This window comes from Monodon monoceros, unplaced genomic scaffold, assembly GCF_005190385.1.
Source record: "Monodon monoceros isolate NGI ecotype Baffin Bay Population unplaced genomic scaffold, NGI_Narwhal_1 Super_Scaffold_12, whole genome shotgun sequence".
Classification (NCBI taxonomy): Eukaryota; Metazoa; Chordata; class Mammalia; order Artiodactyla; family Monodontidae; genus Monodon; species Monodon monoceros.
The window spans coordinates 77,929,815-77,937,362 of NW_021703768.1; the positions used below are offsets into that span (position 1 = coordinate 77,929,815).

General features: G+C 38.8%; 1 long non-coding RNA gene across 1 annotated transcript in view; it reads left to right on the forward strand.

Moving 5' to 3' along the window:
• Positions 1 to 6,019, forward strand: part of LOC114893354 — a 232,084-nt gene extending 226,065 nt beyond the window's left edge. Inside the window, exon 4 of the long non-coding RNA XR_003792866.1 lies at positions 5,936 to 6,019. This is a non-coding gene — a long non-coding RNA (uncharacterized LOC114893354). The remainder of the gene's footprint in view (positions 1 to 5,935) is intronic.
• Positions 6,020 to 7,548: the final 1,529 nt, after the last annotated feature.

The window sequence follows — 7,548 nt, forward strand, 5'->3', positions numbered from 1 at the left end:
TGGAAGATATCTGCGTAAATTGTGGATAGGAGACTATATAACTAAGAAGAATACAAAGGAATAGGACAAGAATTTCAAGACAGTCAAGGCCAAGGATTAGCTGAGTCTCACCAAAACCACTAGAGACAGCAGCAGCAATTTTTAGGGCTATTTTCAGAACAATATATAGATGAAAATTATAGGTCCATTGCTTGAGAATGAAGGTATCATGTTAAAAGAAAACGCTGTACTCCCGCTTTTCTTCTGTCTATACCAAGAAGAATGACCTTTAATCTGGCAACACCGAAAGATCATTGCCTTAAGAGGTCACTGACGTCCAAGATAAGAGATGCTTAATGATAACTTAAATATTTTAGATGAATTCAAATTCCAGGCCCAGACAAATTACATTTTAGGCAATAAACAATTTTACTGATATGATCATAGTACTATCATATTGTTTGAGAAATTTTGGAGAACAGGGAAAAGAATTCAAAAGATTGTAGAAAGGTACATAAGGTCCCAATTTTCAAAAAGGGGGAGATGATGGGTTATATTGTGTGTTTTAAATATTTACTCCCCTTTCCTGAAAGCACCTTTCATTTGGGCCCTTTTGTACAGGAAGATTATACTTCCAACCCCATCAATGTCAGGCTTGGCCATGTGTCTTGCTATGGCCAGTGGAACGTGAGAAGCGACACTAGCCACTTTGAAGCAAAATCTTTAAGAAACTCCGTGTTTTCTGCCGTCATTGTTAAAATGTGTTATCAATTATTTGAATGACCATATAGATGTTATATTTCTCAAGTTTACATAACATCAGACCATTACATAAGATAATTTCTGGAAAAGAGATTCCATATGTTGGATGGCAAAATTAGAATTGAAAATGATATAATCTGTTGAAAAGATACAGAAACAAAGGTGATAGAATTTATAACTTGAAGTTATAAATAACTTCATATATAAGTATAAATTGAATAAATGTGTAACTTGAAATTGTATTTGTAAACATCAGTTGTATTGAATGAAGGATACCTGCTTGTTGAAATTCAGGTAAAACCAAATAGTATGGATTGGTCCAAACCTCAAGTAACATCAGTTTGCTGGTGCCTCTATAAAAGTGAAGGTGATCTGAAGCTCTATTAATAGAATGGTTAGTATCCAGATTATTAAGGGGGTTATTATGTATTAATATTATGTCCAGTTATGGGTATTACCCTTTAATAGGAATATTGATAGAACCCAAGAGTGTTGAGGTCAGTTTGCTGGGTAGAATTGGGCAGGTAGAGCAAGTATGTCTAAACCTAAAACAGAGAACACCTGGCTTGATAAGAGAACGGCTAGAAGAGGAGGAAAGGATACCAACTGCAGATGTGTCCATACCTAAGGGAGGAAGCTGGCTAAACATTTATATATCATGATCTGCCTGGCTGCTTTAAGACACTTGATCAGACTCCTGCTTTCCTAATCAACCCCATCCCTGGTGATTTTAAACTATAAATACCTGGAAGAGAGTCACTGAATAAATGCATATCAGGAAAGTGCTTTCTAATCCTGGATGAACGTCAGGATCATTTGGGGAGCTTTTAAAAATGCAGATACCAAGACTTACCTCAGACCTACCAAACCATAATTTCTGATGTTGGGCCCTGGGAATCTGTATTTTCATAAAACTCCATTGATTCTAAGGATCTAATGATTTGTGAGCCACTGTGTCTTGTAAAGTGGTAGGTGTTCCAGAGGAAAGGGTTGGATTAGAGAACATTGGTGTATCAGCACGGGAGGCAAGTCTAGGTCAGTGGTTCCCAGATTTTGGTCTTCAGGGACCAGTACAACTCTTAAAGAAATAGGACTCATCAACATAGGATGGCTGACTTTCTAGTATAACAAACCAACCAGCCAAGCAAACTACCTGTTATCCTTATAGTTTCATTTAAAACAAAAATTTCAAAAGGACCTGGGCAGATCACAATATAGGAAGAAAGCACTACAGTCTTTTAGATTGAATGAACTTAGCCATTTTTCTCCTTTCAGCCTAGACTGGTGACATTTTCTTCACCTTGTAGTGTCATTTGGTATGTCAGCATTTGAGAAGCAACAGTGTAGGGTATGTACGGTTCCATATGATCTCTGGCAACATGCTGCTCCACTGCTAGGCAGGGTCAAATGGCGCATAGCTGGGTTAGGGACTCTACTTCTGACAGTGGTGGAGGGGAAGGCTCTGAAAAGAGAATATGGATGGTGCAGTAGGGTGCAGGGATACTTTGGATGATATAGGGTCTGTGAGCAGTTGTTTGGGAAATCAGCTCTCTAGCTGTAGAAGAAAAACTTGTGGGTACCTGAAAGCTGCATTAAAATGCATGAAGGGCTTTCATATATAATAACCCTTGTTATGCCAGAGGGCAGAGCTAGACCTATGGGAGGAAGCCACTGCAGACCCATTTCAGTTTAAAGTAAAAAAAAGTTTTCTGATAATCAGACCTTTCCAATAGACGTTAACAAACTACACGGAGATGGGATTATCCCCTCCGGAAGAGCTCAAAACACATCTGAGCAACAATTTGTTAGAAATGTGATAAATTAGGAGTTTGGGATTAACATATACATACTACTATATATAAAATAGGTAAACAGCAAATTCCTATTGTTTAGCACAGGGAACTATACTCAATATCTTGTAATAACCTATAATGGAAAAGAATCTGAAAAAGAATATATATAACTGAATAAGTTTGCTGTACACTTGAAACTAATACAGCATTGTAAATTAACTATACTTCAAGTAAAAAAAAAAAAAGAAATGTGGAAAAAGTGTTCTGGACTAAGTTGGAAACTGGATTAAAATCACTGTTTTCGGGCCTTAATAACAAACACCTGGAAAGCCTTTTAAACAAATACAGATTCCTGGACTTCTGCTTAGATGCATAGAAACAGAAACTCTCTGAATGGGACTAAGGAATCTGTATGTTTAATAGGTACCCCAGGAGACTGTAAATTAAATTACCTGCTGCCGTGGAAAACAATTAGATGAAGTGAACTCCAACATCTGAGCATCTGTGATGAAAGATTCTATAAAATCCGTAAAGAGAACTTTTTTTTTACGGCATTAACATTTGAATATTCACTTAATATCAAATGTTTTATTATTGGTTATTTAAAAGTTACATCTGAAACAACTGGTTATCTGAACATCAACACAAAACGAAAGCACTGAACTGTTTTTAAAACATGGTTTGCTTTGAGCTTGAAAGAGGAATTAGCTTCATGTGAGGAAAAGGAGTTATGGACCTAATTATGAAATATGGATATGTAAAAATGCCAGAGATAACATGTTTGTGCCAAAAGTTTTAATTTACCAGATTAGTGATTCATTCTTTCCAATCTCTAATGGCATATTGGTTTAAAATGTTTATTTCTGTGGAAGAAGACTTTAATTGGGACTTTTGTTATTTTGAAATAATTTTTCATTTTTGTGAATGTTTCATTTTGTTATAGCTTGAGTCACTGTCTTAGTAATAGCATTATCAAGGCAGAATGGAAGAGTGGCCCAAAGGTCCTCTAACTAGTTTTTAGAGTCTGTAGTCTGATCTGGACTGTTGTCTCTATTGAGACTCTATCCCAATCTTCTCTGTATAGATGATCTAAAAGGCTTTCAACTGTTGACAAGAGGCTAGGCCTTGAATTACAGGCATAAGAAACAATTGAATATATAAACAATCAATTGAATCAATTGAATAAATCAATCAATTGAATATATAAACATTGCTCAAAACTTTTTGAACCCCTGAGAAAATTTTTTCTAATATCCTTTGAGCCATTCAGTGCCTTAGAAATATATTCTCATAAACACATTTTCCTTCTCTTCTTTTAGCATCTAGGCTCTATTTGAATATTATTCATTTACATATTCAACAGAAACCTAGTGGGAGCTAACTTTATGCCAGGCACAAACAAGGCTAGATATTGGGTAAATAAGTTCCCTGCTGTCATGAAGCTATGTTCTGATAAAGGGAAAGACATAATAAACTTGCAGGTAAATGTATACGAATTTCAGCTAGTGACAAGTGCTGTAAGGAAAATTTAATGGATCAGAGAACTGTTGGGGGACTCTTCTTTAGATGGGGTAGTTTGGAAGAGGAGGTGCTATTTGAGCCAAGACCTGAGCAGTTGTGAGAGAAGAGCTTCAGGGAGAGACAATAGCCAGTGAAAAGGCCCTGAGGTCAGAATAAGCTGAGGAATTGCAGGTCATTGTAGTACCATTGTAATGAAAACTTGCGGGGGTGGGGGTGGGGGGAAAGGAGGTTAAAAAAAAAAAAAAAGGCAAGGCCAGATAATGCAGAATCTCACACGCCCATGATAGGAATTTGAATTTATTCTAAGTGTGATAAGTTCTGATTAGGCAGTGATATACTTTTGTATTTTACAAAGATAACTCAGACTTGTAGAGATCACCACAGTCAGTTAAGAGTGGAATGAGGAGGACCAGCTAGAAGGCTGCTGCTTTAGTTCAGTTTAGAGATGATGACTGCTTGTTAGAATAAAGCTATTGACTGAGGGAATGTACGTGAAAGTCACGTATATGCCCCTTTCAACAGACATTCTCAATCAAGGTCACATATGTGACTCTTACAAGAATCATGTGATTCTTGAATTTGTATTCAGCCTTAATGTTCACATGTCCAGCAAATGTCAGTTTCATTTCTCCCTGCTCTTAGCTTACTACCGCCTTCAGTTGAGAATCACTAGGGTAGATGATTGAGCAGGACAGCTTGGTCTTTATCAGGCCAAATGTTGTACCTCCCAGTTAAAATCTAGAGACCAACACTCAGTTATTTCTGCTATTTCCCTTTTTCTTCCCACAGGCTTCTTTTTCCCAGTTTCTACCTCTTAATTTTCTGTCCTCAGAGGAACACAGGCTCCCAACTTCTCCCCTCCTCATCTGTCTACTCTAAAAGACACACAGATCTTAATTTTTATGCTGTTGTTTTGAGAGATTTATTTTTTGTATATAGAGGAATACAGACATGAATATAAATAAAAATGTAGAAAACTCCTCAATTTATTCCACCAAAGGAAGGGAGGGTGAACAAGCTACCGTTTTTTTTCATTAGATCATAAGTACAGGGGAGGGGGTGAGACACATTTTCAAACTTTTTTTTTGCGGTACGTGGGCCTCTCACTGTTGTGGCTTCTCCCATTGCGGAGCACAGGCTCCGGACGCGCAGGCTCAGCGGCCATGGCTCACGGGCCTAGCCGCTCCGCGGCGTATGGGGCACAAACCCATGTCCCCTGCATCGGCAGGCGAACTCTCAACCACTGCGTCACCAGGGAAGCCCTCAAACTTTTTTTTAAAAGGGGAAGTAATATGGGACTTCCCTCGTGGCGCAGTGGTTAAGAATCCGCCTGCCAGTGCAGAAGCCATGGGTTCGAGCCCTGGTCCGGGAAGATCCCACATGCCACAGAGCAACTAAGCCCGCATGCCACAACTACTGAGCTTGCGCTCTAGAGCCCATGAACCACAATTACTGAGCCCATGTGCCACAACTACTGAAGCCCACGCGCCTAGAGCCCATGCTCTGCAACAAGAGAAGCCACCACAATGAGAAGCCTGTGCACTACAACGAAGAGTAGCCCTCAGTCGCCACAACTAGAGAAAGCCTGCGCGCAGCAACGAAGACCCAGCGCAGCCAAAAAATAAATAAAAATTTTTTAAAAAGGGAAGTAATATGTTTACATGGCTGTTGATAAGAATATAATAAAATCTAACATTTATTGAGTGATTGTTATGTGCCAAGCATTGTTGTCCAGGGTTTTACTGTACTGATTCTCTTACTGTTATCCCTCTTCATAGATGAGGAAACTGAGGTACGTAGCTATTAAGTAATTGGCTCAAGGTCCCATAGAGAGTGAGGGGCCAACCCGGGATTTAAAGCCAGCTTTTTCTCTTCTCTAGGCTATGCTGCCTCTCCAGGTGAGAGGACTTGGGAATCTGTAGAGAAAGGAGCCTTTGCAGGGGTGGTGCTGAAGAACCATTCACCAGGTACGTGCCCTGCCTTCCTGACTCCCAATGTGGCCCTAACTCCTCCTCCAGACTTTCTGTGCTTAATCCACCTTTTACCTCTGGGCCTTGCTTTCAGAGCCCCACTTTACCTCAATCTACCCTTCACTTAGGTCTTTACTGATAAGTATCTTTTTAAGTATGTGTTTGCCAAAATTAAAAGAAATATTCCCCGTTTCCCTATCACTGAATTTCTGACTTGCTTTACCAGCAACTGTCTGCTTCTCTGTGGGTGCTCTCCTTATGTCTGAAGCAGGGACCAGGAGATCAGAGCTCCCTAAGCTGCAGGGACACAAAGCTTTCCTCTCTGTGGTTTGTCCACTTGGGTGTTGAGACATTCATTTATCAGCTTGTCAGTCTCACAGGTATACTCTTGGTCACAGCAGGCTCCAGGAGATTACTTGTCTCGCTACTGAATTTTCTTTATATGCTTTTTTTTTAAGTATGTATGAAATTATAGTCTTGAGCTTTCCTTTTTCATACACAAACTAATCATTATGAAACCCAATAATGATCCCTGAGGGAAAAACCACATGGAGTGAAAGGGCTCAGACGTGGAGTGAGTGTGTTGGACAACAGACATCATTCCGGGACCCGTGGACACAATTCTTTCCGGGGGGTCGGTGCATTGCGTTTTTATGACTTGAAGCTATTTTTCAGCATATTACACCATAGTTTCCATGAAGCACAACTGTGTGTTGTAATGTCCATTTTCATGCTCCATATCATTCTTGAGCCTGAAATTGCAAAGTTTGAACATCATGTATTATTGATCTATGTTTTTGACTTAAACACAGGAGAGGGTAAAGCTTAAAGGACCAGAAAATTCAGAAACACTCCATGAGATAAAGGGACTGATTTTCCGTAATCTCTTTGACAAAAATGCTCTAACATTTTATTCTTATGGGTGATGTGACTACAAGATGGTTAACTTGATTATTTGCTTTTGAATGTAAGAAAGGAGTCTGAGGGAGAAGTTCCTTTAAATTTGAGATTTAAATATAATTTCTCTTCCAAATAATAGAAGACGGGTATACCCCAGCATTTTACTTTTGAGAGAGAAAGATTTTGGCATTCAGTTTTAAAGGTAGAGCAGTCCTGTTCTTGGGCCAAAATCAGAGTAAGGAATGTTCTGGAATCTTTGCCTCTCAGAAAAGGGGGAAAAATATCACTTTTTACCTTCTAGCAAAATCTGTTCTTAAGAAAGACTCAAGTACTTGTTTACACTAAAGTGAAAATGACTGAACACCGCTTAAAACACCAACTCTCTCTCCCAAAGGAAGTTGTAGTTTCACAAGGATAAAATCTTCAGGTGAAAGAGTGAAATCCTCTCAATTATTGATTTATGTATTTGTTTGTCTGTTTGCTTCTTTCTTAAAGTTTACTTTGCACTTTGTTCCAAAAGGGAGATTTAAGGCCATGCCTCATGTGATAAAAAAAAAATTAAAAATAAATAATTGAAAACATTAGGATGACTCTAATATTGGGGATTTGGGGTTTTAGGGAAC